Source organism: Heterocephalus glaber, unplaced genomic scaffold (genome assembly GCF_053883595.1).
Source record: "Heterocephalus glaber isolate CG9 unplaced genomic scaffold, H.glaber_assembly_v1.0 deba00001504, whole genome shotgun sequence".
Lineage (NCBI taxonomy): Eukaryota > Metazoa > Chordata > Mammalia > Rodentia > Bathyergidae > Heterocephalus > Heterocephalus glaber.
The window spans coordinates 33,275,983-33,292,355 of NW_028258324.1; the positions used below are offsets into that span (position 1 = coordinate 33,275,983).

At 37.3% G+C, this 16,373-nt stretch overlaps 1 protein-coding gene across 4 annotated transcripts in view; it reads left to right on the plus strand.

The window, feature by feature from the left end:
- Kcnab1 (potassium voltage-gated channel subfamily A regulatory beta subunit 1) overlaps window positions 1–16,373 on the plus strand; it is a 444,167-nt gene that overhangs the window by 213,402 nt on the left and 214,392 nt on the right. The gene's annotated exons all lie outside the window — the stretch shown is intronic.

Here is a 16,373-nt window from a genome sequence, read left to right on the forward strand (position 1 = left end):
TAGTTTACTAACATTTAATGTAGTTGATGATAGTGCTGGACTTATGTTTGGATTTTGTTTGCCCTCTCTGGTTTTTTATTTTTTATTTTGATTCCTTTGTTCTTATTTACTACTTTCTTTTGGATCATTTGAATATTTTTTAAAATTTCATTTTAATTTATCTATTATCTTTTTTCCATTCTACTTAATATTTAAATGGTTGCCCTAAGGAATGCAATATGTATCCTTAACTTTTATAGTCTACTTAGAGCTAATATTTTAACACCACAGATAGAATTTAGAACCTTGGAAAATATGTAAGTCTATTGATAGCCAACATCTTTTAGATTACATATTTTAAACTTTCAAGAGTAAGTAATAATTTTTGCTTTTGAGTTAAAATATTTTAAAGAAATTAAGAGGAAAACATCTTTTATATTTACCAGTGTACTCACCATTCCAATGATGGTCATTTCTTCCTAAGGATTTGGTTTCTTACCTAGTATATTTTCTTTCCAACTGAAATACTTCCTTTAGCATTGCTTATATTAAAGAATTGCTAATGTTAAATTTTCTTAGTTTTCTTTTACATGGAAAATATTTTTATTTCATCTTTACTTTTGAAAGATAAAGAATTCTGGATTAAATTTTTTTCAAATGATTCAAGGATAGTGTTCCTCTGTCCTCTGGATCCTAAAGTTTCTACTAAGAAATAAGTGGTTTTGAGTTATTGTTACCACATCAATAATGCATCATAGTTTTCTGGCTGATTTGAAGGTTTATTTTTCTGTGTCTTTGGTTTTCAACAGTTTGACTATAATAGGTGTAGGGATAGTTTTGCTTGTATTTATCTTGCTTGAGTTTTGATGAGATTCATGATCCCCTTTAAATTAATGTTTTCACAGCTGGGTGTGGTGGCACATGCCTAGAATCCCAGCACTCGGGAGGCAGAGGCAGGAGGATCACTGTAAGTTTAAGGCCAGCCAGGGCTACATAGTAAGACCCTGTTTTAGAAAAAAAAAAGAGGTTGCTCATAAATTAATCTGATCACTAAATTTGGGAAATTTAAGTCATTCTGTTTAAAAATATGTTTTTGGCACATTCAATTATATATTTTACTTTTATATATTCTCTCCTAAGCCCTTGAAGTTCTTCTCATTTTTTTAAAAATTTTATTTTATTGGCACATTTTAGGTATACAATATAATGACATTCATCATTGGAAATTTGCACCTTTGCATAATTTCTCTTGGTTCTTATTTGAAAAAATAAGAAAAATGAAAAAATGGAAACTAAGTCTTTGTAAATAGGGAGGGACGGAGGGGTTGAAGGGAGGGCAGGGGAAGGGGAAAAAAAGATCTTCTCATTTTAAAGAAATACATTTTTCCCTCTTCTTTAAATTAGGCAGTTTATTCCTCCTACCTTCAAGTTTATTGGGTTTTCCCTGCCTTTTTATATTTTCCATACATTGTATTATTTAATTCTGGTGTTTGCATCTAGTTCTTCTATATAGCTTCTATTTTCTTTGAAATGTCCAAGCCCAATTTATGAGCATATTTTCTTTTCTGTCTTTTAAGCAGAGTCATGATTGCTGCTTTAAAATCTTTGTCTTCTAATTCCAAAATCTAGGACATTTCAAGGTCACTCTCTATTGGCTGGTTTTAATCTTGAGAATGGGTCACACCCTCCTATTCTTTGTATGTTTAGTAATTTTAGATGATATTCTGGACATTGTGAATCTTGTGTTGTACAGACTCTGAATGCTATTATAATTCTCCAAAGACATTTTGTTGTTGTTTTTGTGATAGAAGGCAATTACCTTGGCTGAATTTATAGTGCAAACCTTATGGGCAGTAGCTGAAATTTTATTTCTACACTTTTAGTCTTGCCCCAACCATTTGTAGTCTGCCTTGCAAATACAGGGGTTCAGGGCTCAACCAGTAATATGAATTGAATTTATACCCAGAATTTATGATTCTCCTCTCTGGCTCTCTCACTGCTGTGATTTCCCTCTTACTTTTTAGGGGCTGTATTTATCCCAAAGTCTGTCTTCCAATTCTTCAAAGCCAGACAAAATAGAATGTACATATCAGAGTCTTAGTCTTGCCACATGACATGGGATGAGATATCCTATCAGGCTAGAATTCATGAAAATAGGGACTCCCTCTAGCACTGTTTTCTTCTTTCAAATGTTAACTCCCTCCCCCTCTTTTAGAGCCTGAGATTTGATTTTACCCTACTTACAGGCCAATAAATTAACCTGTCACTATTCCATGGGTCAGAAATAAGAAGTTTATTTCATCTGAGTATCCACAGGCTGGCATTGATCTCCCTTCTCCCCAAGTCCCACATGGGTGACCCATAGCCCAGGTGGATGGGCATGGTCTGCTGCATTACAGGGGAGGAACGCCAAGATTGAGGAATCCACTGCTTTTACGATGAGTAGTTAACAAGCCTGCTCTTTGTCCCTGAGGGAGCCTTTAAAAGACTTCTTACTGCAAATTTGACTTTTAGTAAAGGCCCTGGTTAAAAAAACAGTTAGGGCTGTACATCTTTGCCATACTCATCAAAGAAATGCAGGGACATCACGGTTTAGAGTGATGCTCTCTTCTGACACTCCAGGATGTAGCTCGAGTTGCTCTTTAGTGCCTTTAGGTAGTTTTGTTTTGTTTTGCTGTATTTTGTCTAGGGCTGACAGTTTTTATCTTTAGAAAAAGAATTCTGATAACAGCTTATTGGCCATTACAGGAAGTGGAATTGGCCACTTCATCATTGTTGGTCATATTGAAAATAGTAATGTTGTTAGTGGTTTGGGAAAAACAATGAAGCACTGAGCGGACCAGTGCTTACTGCATGTGACTCTTATTTAGACATCAAGTCAGCTTGTATGAAAGGTCAGGTATAGGTCAGGTCCCCAAGAGCCACAGACATGACCTTTCTACCCATCTTTCACAAGCACTAAATCAGCAAATCTGACACACTTTCATCTTGGATTTTGGCTCAATAAACTGAGTTCCTTGGAAGGAAAATGTAAACTGATGAGATTCTCATAACCTGTAAACTGTTTTAACAGAAAAGATCTTACTGTAGCAAATAGAGGCTTCCATCATGTCAAGCAAATACAACAGTAGTACAGGGTGAGGAAGTCCCAGGCCAGAATCCAAAAGCAGGAAGACAGATGGATCTGCTTTTCTCTTTGGTGGATGGCTACCATGGTGGGTGTCTCACAGGCCAGTCCTCCCTGAAGGCAGAAACCTGAGCAGGTAGATCCACTGACCAAGAAGCTCTTTCTAGTGCAAACAGCAGAGAAAAATCTGTCTCCAATGGGTTAGTCAGTTGTATCACATTCCTTGTCATCCACAAGTATCTTACACTGCTCCCTCTCCCTCAGCAGCCAGAGTAAACCTTTTAAATACAAATCTTGTCACATCACACTGCCACTCAGACTTCTAGTGACTTTCCATCACAATGAAAATAAAATTCAAAATTCTTTTTTAACTCTACAAGATTTGACATCTGGCAACTGTCTAATCTCAATTCTGATCATTATTCCCCCATTCACCATACTACAGCTTTCTCACTATTCCTCAAACACTCCAAGTGTGCTTCTACCTCAGGGCCTTTGCACATACTGTTTTCTCTTCCTAGAATGCTTTTCACTCAGCAATTAGCATTACTCCTTTCTTCATTTTAGTTTTCTGCTCAAATACAATCTTTTTCTTTTTCTTTTTTCTTTTTTTGGTACTGGGGATCGAACTTGGGTCCTTGCACTTGTGCAGCAGGCTGCGAAACCACTGAGCTAAATCCCCAGCCCGACAATCTTTTTCTTTAGGTCATGTCTGGATATATTATTTAAAACAGTAATTGCTTTTTCCTGTCTTCTATTTATTTTTCTTTATAGCATTTGTCACTTCTTGGTATAATGTACATTTATTTAATTATTTGTTGCTTTTCTATTTTCTGCATTAAAACATAAGATCCTGAAGGCAGTATGCTGCCAGCTCTGTTACTTGATGAATCCCAACACCTTGAGCAGTATCCAACACATAGTGGGTGCTCAATAAATACTTACAGAATAAATAAATGACTAAAACTGATGAGCATCAAAAGTACAAAGAACATTTCTGATATTGTAGCTCAGACTTTCATGGCCTGAAAAGCAGTCAAGAAAAATTGGCAAGAATGCTTGTCCAGGAAACTCCCCTCACCTAACAAGGGTTGTCCTTTCCAGCCAAAGGCTAAGTTGTAGCTACTGGAGGAGGATGTGTTTTGAATGCACAGAGTCATGTGATTTATCCCCAGTAGTGCAAACACAAAAAACAAAGTTTACTGCACCAAATTTAACATATTTTTTAAAAAATCTGGCAAAGGCAAATATAAAACCAACAACAAAAAAAAAATAGCAGGTTTCTATGGTAGAGATTCAGCCCACTCACATATTCAAGACTTGAAAGACAGGGGAAGGATTTTGTGTTAATATCAGGCACCTTATTTCCTTTTCAAAAAGAGACTTACAATCCACCTAAACCTGCCCTAAGAAGACAAGAGGGTATATGTCAGGCATCTGTGATACTAGTGCCTTGCCTTAGAGTAGATATAACTAACTTAGAACATGTGAGGAAACCATTTTCTACTGAATAATATAGTTTAAAAGATAATTCTCTCATAATGAGCTAGATCAGTATGCCTCAATTCCTATATGCTAATATTAGCATGATACTTTGAGAATATGATTTCTGAGCTATATTTGACAAGTTAACTATACTGTTAATTTATTGACACATGTGTAATGTGTGTTGTAAAACCCACGCTATATTACTAATACAAATTTAAGACCCTGGTCTAGCCCCTGGGCTTACACAGGTGACTAAGTCACAGTCCTATCATCAAGCAAGCATTCATTCTGGTAGGGAATTGGAAATATGAACAAAAAAACTGAAAATCTGGGCTTTATGAGACTTAAAAGAAAAATACGCAGGGTACAGAGGTGCTACAGGGGAGAAAGTGTTTAGCACTATTTTGGAGTCAGGGGAGGTGGAAAAGATAGATTAAAAGTTTCTGGCAAGGATTTAAGACCAGAAAGGGCTGGTGAGCCCTTGCCTTGCTACTGTGGTGGAGCACTTGCCTAGCATGAGTGTGGCCCTGGGTTCAATCCCCAGCACCAGTACCACAACAAAAACAAAGGTGGCAAATGTCTCAGGTTGATAATTTCCACCACTTACCTCCCTTGTTTGAGATTCCTGACTCCTTGCATAGCTTTAATGTCTCCCTCTAGCACCCACCCATCTAGCATTTTGTTTCCACAACCTATCACCCCCAAATTATGCCCAACTGCTAATATTCCTTTCCATCCATCCTTCCCAATACCGTATATCAGAGGTGAAAAATAGGGCAAGGACAAAATGACAAAGAAATAAAGGCACAAAAATGCATGACTGCATGTGCTTTGGAATGAGACAGCAGATAGAAACTAAAGGCAATGGTAAGTGAGGCTAGATAGTTGAAGTAGCTCACAAAGGGTTTGGTACACCACAAAATAGAGCTTGGGCTTGTTCTGGAGCAGTGAGAAGCTATGGAATGTTTCTGGGGTGGAGTATAGCAGAAGCTTGGAGGCTAGACTGAAGGAACATAAACTAAAATAGGATAAACACTCCTTATGGACACTGATCTTCTAGTAACACAATTAAAAATCCAATAGATTTCCCAACTGTTGTGTCTCATTCTTGAAGCATATAACTATTATGGTTAATCTTCTAGAATATAAATTTGTGCTCGTTTATCATTTAGCTGGGCAATCCCATTGTATGGTTATGATTTTAATGCATTAAATCTAACTAAATGCAGAACATAATTATTATCCAATTGAGTTTCATTAGTTTGACTCAGCCCATTGTTGTACCCAGACTGTCCTTCCTAGCTGTGGGCCACCTACAAGTGCAATAATCACTTCTTCTGTTCACAGCAAAATAATCGATAAAGTTGTTAAACAAAATGCTGTACAGTACAGAACTGTGTTAAAGATCTCCTTCTGGGAAGAAATTGATCTATAATTCAATAAGTTTTGAGTAAGTTGACAGTCAACTGCAAATCCACTTGGCTCCACAGTCTCTCTGGTAAGTCTTTGCCTTGTTAGAATGAAGTTGTTTGATATTTTTATCATTTCTTCAGTCTACCAATGTAGTTTACCTAATATCTCATATTTGAGTAGGAAATGAGTCTACCTTTCTATAGTATCCACATTGTCTAGGTGTTATTTTCTGGGTGGGATGTTATGACAAGATTTAAACAACTATCTTATTCTGGTGACCACTTTGTTTTTAGCCAGTCATCTTGAGATTTCCAATATCTCTGTGGTATGGGGGTAGATTAGAATCAGACAGAAAAAAAGAAAACTGAGACATTCTTAACCTTAAACATCAAAGTCAAGAGGCAGGGCAAAAATTTGACATGTCTTGAGATCATCCAGAGTTAGTTCCATCTTCACCCTCTATTCTTTTAGGTGAGCACAAAATAAAAAATAATCTGAAAAGGGATGAAGACAGAGAAGGTGGGGAATAAATATGAGCATTAGATGCTGGGCGCAGGGAGTAGGTCACATCATGACAGCCACGGTTCATGTCAAAAAGGAGAATAGAAATGACTGGACACTCTTTACCTTTAAAAATCTAAGAGTCAAAGGATCTGAAGACCCTCTGCTTATCCAGAGCTCAGGGAGAGAGCTGGCCTGCAGATAGGGCCTGCACACCAGTAGCATGAGTTGGGGATGGTGTGGACAGTACAAGAGAGATGTCTGTGAGGGATCTCTTGAGCAAAGTGCCCTAAAAGGGCCACACAGAGCCATAAGGGGTCACACAGAGCCATCTGCGGCCCCAGAAGAAAGGGGGAAAGCAGCTTAACTCTTCCAGTATCCAAAGTAAAGTGGGAATGTAGCTGATAAAGAGAAAGAGCAGAAGGATGAAGCTATCTGACAGTTGCAAGAGGGACCACCAGAGAAGAAAGTGGAGTGGACCGTCCACTAGAAGACAGTGAAAGAAACCAATGAGAGACTCTTAGCAGATGAGGACACAGTGACAACTATCCTTTGATTGCCTTCTATCAATTCTACATTTCAAGAGAGTTGAGACCAGGACAGATTAAGATGCGCTTTCCTCATTTGACATCTGCATTTGCATGAACCCTGAGCTTATAATCAATCCCAAGAGTAAGGGCATGAATAAAAGAAGAAATCCTGAATGAGACTGAGTCTTAATTCCAGAACAACTTTGAAATCATGAAATTCACAACTTTTCCCAAATATAATTAGATTAAAATTTCTGAAAATGAACCTGATGGAAAATTTCAAAATGTCCTCTTCTTACAAACTTAAGTATGTAAAATATCCCATCGGCCACTTTCATATTAAAAGGAGAAACAATGAAAAGTGAGAAAAAAGGGCCAACTTTATGTGTCTTATTATCAAATCCATGCTGGTGGCTAATTATGAGTTAGTTATCACCTCTTTCTCTGCTAAGTGTAATCCCTGGCCTAGGAACTAGTATTAGCCTTGCTGATATGAAGTTTCCATGGATCACTTCTTTCTGTTTTTAAAAACTGGGGCAGCATTTGCCTGTTTGCACACTTTGTACATTTGTTTAGCATGATTTCTCACAAAACCCTGACCGTCTCCAGCATGTGAGTCTCTAAGCTCATGGAAGTTGACCAGGAGCTTTCCAAATGGAGCTCTGCATCCACGGGGCTATTTTACTCTGTTGCCCGCAGTGCTAGATCTCAGTTCCATTTGGACCCATTTCTGAAGTTTTACCTCAAGACTATTTTCCTCCACGGAGAAAGATGGGCTCAAAAGGCCAGCCGAGAAATTCTGCTCCCGGTTGTCACAACCACATTGCACCACCAGCCCTAAGGTGTGACCGTTCTTCCTTCCTCCCCTAAGACAATGCTCAAGCAGGGCAGATACAAAGAAAATCTTTGAGAGAGGATCAGCATTCCCAGCATGTCTCTTGTGGTCCCTTGCCATTTTTAGTTGTCCTTTGCTGTTTTGGGTAAACCTCAGTGTCTTTCTGTCCTTCCATAGCACACCGCAGGCCTTTTCAAGATTTCTAGGCCTTTCAGGCTTTGTAGCAAAGCCCCTGGCATTCCTGCTTCTAGGTTTCCATTTTGATGCTCCTCTTGTAGGGTTTTAATATTAAAACTACTTTTTAAAAAAGCATGTGCAGGGAAGGGAGATGGAATCTCCTCTGCATCCCTCACCTCAGCTCAGGAAGATGTTCCTGTGGGTAGAGGATGTGTGTCTGGTCCAGCACAGCTAAAGAGGGGCTGCTTGTCCATGTCAAAACTTGGTCACAGGAAACCCATTTCTAGGAACCTTGAAGTGATTGACTTGACCAACAAATATATCCTATGATTCTTTTAAACACTCAACAGCAGCATTTGTCCTAAAGCCATTCTAATGGTGGGCACTTGGTCCTATTAGGCATGACATTCAGAGGCTACTAGAGAAAGAGGTGAAGTGACAAAAGGAAAGGATGTATGTTGTGCAGACTGGTACCCAACAGCTGCACAGAGGTCATTGCTGATGCAGGAAGATTCTAACAGGGCATGGGAAAATGGAAAAAATAAGAACAAAGAGTCAGTTTTTCAAAACCATCCATTCAGTGTAAAAAGGAATACCCTTTTATTCTTTCTTAAGATATAAAAAGATATAAAAATGTTTTATATATAGGCACACACATAATTTTATATAAATGAGAACACATATATGATGTTTAAAATAAAACAGTATTTTCTTTCCTTTTTGTAATAGCGTAAGATGAAAGTGTAGTTAATAGTGATGGGCATTTTGTTCGCATGTTTGCAAATGTACAAGTTTAGCAAAATAAAGTTTAGCAAAATGTTCATTTTCTATATTCTTTTTAGGACATTCACTTTGTCCTTGAAATTCAGACTTCTGGAAACCCCTGTTGACAAGTTCCCCATGCACATGATTTGGCAGCAGAGGGTGAATGTTTCCAAATAGTCTTGTGTGCTGGAAAGCCACTAGGATGGGCCAGACTATCATTAAGAGAGGAGAAAGTGTCTAACAGAAGTCAGCAGTGGCATGAAAACTCCCTGCTCTCATGGGAAGGTGCCCGAGCTCAAGGGTCTACAGCCAGCTTTCCTTGCAGCCATCCTGAAGTTCATCCCAAGGGAATGCACACTCTACCCCAGCACCATATTCTCAATGGGTTTTGCTTCTTGACAAATTTTGTACAAAAATAAACCATGGATAACATGTGGGTTTTTAAATAAAAATGAATTGGTTACCAAAAAAGATTACTCATTTCTGGGCTTTATGTGTTTGCATTCTTAATTAAAGATTGTGGACATTCTTACATTTAAGTTGTGTTTTAAAATATAAAACACTAGAGAAGCTTTATACAAGCGAAAAGGTCAGGGCCAAGTAGTTTGTTGCCAAGTTTTTTCTTGCTTTCACACAATGATCTCACTCCCTCACCAATCTGTTCTCACCATGCTTAGTCACCTACTTTCTCTTCACAAAGTAAAATCCTTTCTACCCTGTCCCTTTAACCTTCTGAACAGTATCAAATTTATCCATAAAGTTGTGAGTTACTTTTAAACTATTCTATCATAGAACAGTGCTCCCCCTAGTGCTTGGGTCGTTCCAGACAGTGTCGGTCAAAGTCCATTTGCCATGGAAGCTCAGCTTTCCCTCTCACAGCCTTGGCATCTGCAGTGAAGAATGTCTCTACCTGCCATGGGGAGCTGAAGCCTCCATGCTCAATAAACTTCTGTCTGCTTGGAAATGCCGTGAGTTTTGCATGGCCAGACCAAGAAATCTGATTTTTCTTTCAGAAAATATGGTCATTGTGATATAAACTCAGTGGGTAAAATTTAAAAACAGTAATGATATTGTGGTTAATCATTATGAAGACTGCCTTATCCATAGGTTAGAAAAAAAGTACTCTGTATGATTTGTGATTTCCTCTAGGATGACCAGTTTTGTCCCTGGAGTTTATGATTAATTGTTAATTTTCTAGTTTCCATAAACAAGTTTGGTGAAAAGCATAGATGTAAAATAGCTTTCAAAATTCCTTATCTTTTATTCAATCCTTTCACTAACACTTTATGGTGCTAACAGCAAAGAACCTTGAAGCTGGCCTCAGACGGAATGGCAGTGGAGTTAAAATCTGTCTGTAGATTTTCTGCAATCTTATCCTTCTTATGCATCATTTTTCACTCTTCTGTCCTCTCTTACACCACTCCTTTTATTTTTGAATATGGAATAAATGCAGCTACAGTTTAAAATTCAAACAGTAGAAATGGAAACAGTGACAAGTAAATATTTTTAGTTGTCCTTAGCTCCTCCACCATGGACTATAACCTGTTTTCTATACATACTAGTAGTCCATGTATTCATTTTTCCCTTTTAAAATGGTAATGTGCTATACAAATTGGTCATCATCTTGCTTTTTTTCCTTTATATCCTGGAAATCAGGTCATATCAGTATGTCTCTGCCTCATTCATTTTAGAAGAATATTCTTAGTATAGATATACTATAATTGGTTTAAAGGGTCTCTATCAATTAATATTTAAATTTTTACCTAGTTCTTCTCTGCACCCATACACATACACAATAGCTGCACTGAACAACATGATACAAAATTTTTGTATACAGATGTGCATATATTCATAGAGGAAATATCTAGAACTAAAACTGCAGTGTCAAATGGAGTGTCCAATTAAAGTTTCATACATATTGCCCAATCACTCCATAATAAGAGTTTCAATATACACTCCTGCTGATATTTGAAAATACTTATTTCCTATACCTTAATAATGAATAGCAATATCAAACTTTTTGATATTTGCTAATCTTACTGGTAAAAATATATCAATGAAGTTTTAATTTGCTTCCTTTTTGTGAATTTAAAATTCACTGTTCTTTCTTTCTCTCAACTTTCTGTGAATGTGTTCATTTTTCTATTGATTTGTGGATATTTTCCTACTGGGGAGCTAAAATATTATCTTTATTAACATCAGGTGGGATACAGACAACATTTCCCCACAAGCATTTAGTTTTTATATATGTAGTCAAATGTAGCAAGCTTTAGGGTTTGTGTCATGCTTTGCAAGGCTTTCTGGATTTTTTAAATCCCAATTTTCCTTGTAAAATGTTTATGGTTTCATTTTTTTTACATTTAAATTCCTATTCTGAAATTTATTGTAGTGTAGTGAGTGTGTCCCTACCTTTATTTTAGAGGAAAAAGAACCTTCCCAGTTGTGTCAGCACAGAGTCAACGAACCAGAAACAAAGTCAAGTGAACTAGCTCATTCAGAGTCACACAGACCTGTGGAAAACCCCACTTTACCCTGGTGACTGTGATGAGTTATTGGATCTGAGCCTCTGAATTTCTGCTTCTGTGAAAGTGAAGACAGAAGTTCCAACATTTCTCGGCTGTTATTGAGTTAAATGTGAAAAGATACATGATGTTGCCTGGCACAGTGCCAGTATCTAAAAGCTGCCCTATAAGTATGAACTTAATTCTCAATTGCCTTTTTTACATTTAATTTTTTCTTATATAAATGTAAATTAACCTAGTGAGTAATCGTGGTCCTTAGCCTTCATTTTGACCTCCTTTTTCACAATTCCACCCACTCTTTTCTGGTCCTTTGACCCTGCCCTCTATACCCACCAGAACCCACTGTGAAACCCTGTGCTCCTGAATGTGAACCTTTGACTTTGAACCGGGAATTACACCTTGATTTCATCAACTTCCAAACTTTTTCATTTCAGTATGGTGATCATTGAGCTGATAATTTCCTTCACTCCAGCCTTGGCCCACCCTGAAGGCATGCTAGTGTCTGCTGCTAAATTGAGCTTCCAGAAACAAATCAGATCCTATTGCTTTCTTGCTCATAGGATAAAACCCCAATGGCTTTGCATGACAGATGAGCACTCTATAATCTGCTCTTGCTGGTACCTGGCTTTGGTTTCTCATGGATTCCCTGACCAGCTTTCCATCACTGTGACAAAATATCTGAGAGAAATAACTTTAAAAAAGAAATGTTTTTTTTTTTTTCTAGTTCACAATTTTAGTCCATGGTCAGTTGCCCTTGTTGCTTTAGGCCTGTTATGGCAGAGTGCATCATGGCAGGAATGTGTGGCAGAAGAGGCCTGTTCACCTTATGGAGGCTGGAAAGAAAAATAGAGGAAGAGGCTGCAGTTCTAATACCTCCTTCAGAGGCATGGCTCCAGTGACCTAACTTCCTCCCATCAGGCCTCAGCTCTGAGAGGCTCCACCACCTCCCATTAATGTCACAAGCTGGAGACCAAGCCTTCAACACGTGGTCCTCTGGGGCGGATACTCCACGCCCAAGATACATTCCTTTCCTTGCCTCTGTGACTTTCCTGCTGCTTTTCCTTCAGCCCAGGATGCTCCTTCTCTTATTCTTCTTTGGTCCTGGAAGCCCTTCATTATTCCTGAGAGCCTGTTCCAATCCCTCCTCCTCACTCTGTGTTTACTGCCTCCCCTTTCCCCTGGCTTTGCCTTTGCCCCTCCCCAAGGAGAGTGGCTTACATTGATTACGGCACTTGCCATGTGACCCTGCCATGACTCCTCACATGATATTAAATTGATTACATACATGTCTGGTCTTCCCGAAACAGTGAACTACTTGTAGTTGAAAGCTGTAGCTCTATTTGCTCCTAGAACATTGCCTCACATGTCCTAAAATTTCAAAATTATTTTTTAAAAATAAAATATTAGAACATTTACAGGGAACAACAGAGGATGGAGGGGGAAAAGAAAGGACAAGAAAAAAAGAGAAAATAGAAGGAAAAAAATGGAAACAAAGCTTTTGTATATAAGGAGGGGAAGAGTGGTCAGGATAGGAAAAAAAGAAGAAGCAAGATATACCATGTGCAGGTACAAATTCCCTGTGATGAATGTTATCATTAAGTATATCTAAAATGTACCAATAAATGTTTTGCTTCAAAAAAGTACTAATCCATTAATATGCAGACATATTTTGGGCCTCCGGGTAAGGAATAAACTTGTTAGGATTTCTAGGCTTTAGAATATGTCATTACCAACAAGCACCAAGGTACCTCAAGGGAGAGCTTTCATTTTTCTGTTCATTGTCAGCATTTAAACTATTGTTTAGTATTTCAGAATATGAGCCTAATGTAAAACAGTAGCTAATGAATCAAAATTGGGCTTAGGAAAAAGCACAAATCCTTTATTTTAAAACAGAGTTCTGTCAATGTGGGATATAAAATGGTTTTATTAGTTATGTGGATATGCAGATATAAGCTTGATGTCCTTTTGGCCAATATTGCACACTGTACATTTTTAAACTTTAATTAATTTTATTGATACAATTTAAATATACATAATGATCACATTCATCAAAAGAAATTTGTACCTGTACATGATATATCTTGATTCCTTATTCCTTATTCTTCCCATCCCTTCCCTATCTTTGAACCCTCCTCCCCTCCTTATTTACAAAAGCTTTGTTTTCATTTTTTCTATTTTTTCTCTTTTCCCTTCCTTCTCTTCCCCCTCCACCTTCCCAGTTTCCCTTCCCTTTTGAACAATTTTTTCCTATTTCACATTATCTATTAAGCATTTTGGGCCTTATTTGCCCTTTCACTTTCTCACACCAGAGAGACAATGTGATATTTACATGTGTGTCCAATTTATTTCACTTAGGAGTATAGTCTCAAGGTGCATCCATTTAGTATAAATGTCTCAAGTTTACCTTTATTATGGTCGAGTAGTAGTCCATTGTATTAAAAAAAACCACTTTTTTTTTTTTATCCATTCATCAGTTGATGGGCATTTGGGCTGTTTCCAAGACTTAGCTATTACAAACTGTGCTGCTATAAACATGGGTGCACATATATCATTGTGGTATGATGGTTTTAATTCTTTCGGGAAGATCCCCAGCAGAGAAATAGCTGAATCAAATGGGATCTCTAATCCTAATTTTTTGAGGAATCTCCACACTGATTTCCACAATAGTTGGACCAGTCTGCACTCCTGCCAACAGTGGAGCAGGGTTCCTTTTTCCACACAGCCCTGCCAGCATTTGTTGTTGCTTGATTTCTTGATGTTAACCATTCTTTCGGGAGTGAGATGGAATCTCAGTGATGTTTTAATTTGTATCTCTTGGATGGCCAGTGATGTTGAACATTTTTTCATATGTTTATTTGATGTTTGTATTTCTTCATCTGAGAAATGTCTACTCATTTCAGATGCCCATTTTTGGATTGAGTCTTTAAACTTGAAGGATCTGATTTTTTTCTATTCTTTGTATGTTCTAGATATTAGTCTTTTATCTGAGGTACTACTGGGTAAAATTTTTTCCCACTCTGTGAGTTGTCTCTTCAATCTGTTGGTGATTTCTTTTGCAGTGCAAAAACTTTTTAATAGTATTAGATCCCAGCTACTATTTCCCATGTAGTCTGGGTTTTGTTCATGAAGTCTTTGCCTACACTTATGTCCTCAAGAGCTCTACCTATTCTCTCTTTCAGCAGAATTAATGTTTGTTTTAATATTTAGATCTCTGATCCCTTTTTATTTTAGTTTAGTGCATGGTAAGACACATGGATCTAGTTTTAGTCTTCAGCATGTAGTTTTAGTCTTCAAGCAAGTTTTTCCAGCACCATTTACTAAAGAGGCTACCTTTCCTCCAGTGAATGTGTTTGGCCACTTTGTCAAAAAGAAGGTGGCTGAGTATGTTTGGCATTGTTTCTCCTTTTCCAGTCAGTTCCATTGATCTTCAGTTGTTTTTTTTTGCCAGTACCATGCTGTTTTTTATCACAGAAGCTCTGTAGCACAATTTCAAGTCAGGGATTGTGATGCCCCCTATCTTGCTTTTGTTGCCCTGAATTGTTTTTTCTATTCTAGGTTTCTTCTGGTTCCAAATGAATTTTAGGAAGTTTTCTCTAGTTCTATGAGATATGCTAATGGTATTTTGATTGAGATTGCATTAAATCTGTATAACGATTTTTGGAGTATGGCCATTTTTACTATGTTGGTTCTTCCTACCCAAGAGCAAGGGATATCTTTCCACTTTCTGATATCCACTTCAATCTTCTTTTTCAGAGTACTGTAATTTTCGAGGTATAGATCCTTTACTTCTTTTGTTAGATTGATTCCTAAATATTTCATTTTTTTCTATGCTACTATGAAAGGTATTGTTTTCCTAATTTCTTTCTGGGTGAGTTTGTTATTTGTGTACAGGAATGCTATTGATTTTTGAGTGTTGACTTTGTATCTGGCTATGCTATTGAATTTGGTTATTAAATCTAGAAGTTTTTTGGTGGAGTTTTTGAGGTCTTCTATGTAGAGAATCATGTCATCTGCAATGAAAATTTAACTTCTTCCTTTCCTATCTTTATTCTTTTTATTTCTTTTTCTTGTCTAATGGCTCTGGCTAATCTTTCCAGAACTACATTGAATAGGAGTGGTGACACTGGACATCCTTGTCTTGTTCCTGATTTTAGAGTGAAAGCTTTCAATTTTTGTATTATGTATTATGTTAGCTGTTTAGTATTATGTTGGCTATTGGTTTGTCATAGATGGCTTTTATCAGATTGAGATAAAGATCATCAATTTTCTGGTTTGGGTTTTTTGGGGGTTTTTTTGGTATTGGGGATAGAACTCAGGACCTTGCACTTGCGAGGCAGGCACAGTGCCACTGAGCTAAAAACCTGGCCCAATTTTCTGGTTTTTATCATGAATGAGTGTTGGACTTTGTCAAATGCTTTTTCTGCATTTATTGAAATTATGTGATTTTTGTCTTTGGCTCTGTTGATATGGTGTATCACATTTGATTTGAATGTGTTGAACCATAAATGCATCCCTGGAATGAATTCTATCAGGTTGTGGTTTATGATCTTCTTGATGATTTTTGCATTGTTTGCCAGTATCTTATTGAGGATTTTTGCATCTATGTTCATTAGGGAAATTGGCCTGTAGTTTTCTTTTTTGATTGGGTTACTTAGAATTTTTATATCTTCATGATTCAGCTTTGGTAATTCATATGTCTCTAGGAACCTTTCCATTTCTTCTGTGTTTTCCATCTTATTAGAGTACAGGTTCTCAAAGTGGGTATTGATGATCTTCTGGATTTCCACAGGATCCATTGTGATTTCTCCCTTTTCACTCTTAATCACATGAATTTGAGTCTCTTCTTTCCTTTTTTTGATAAGGTTAGCTACGGATTTATCAATTTTATTTAACCTTTCCAAGAACCAACTCTGATTCTTTGATTCTTTGTATTATTTTCTTAGTTTCAATTGCATTAATTTCTACTCTGATCTTTATAATTTCCTCCCTTGTGTGAGCTTTGGGGTTGACTTGTTCTTCTTTTTCTAGAAGTTAGA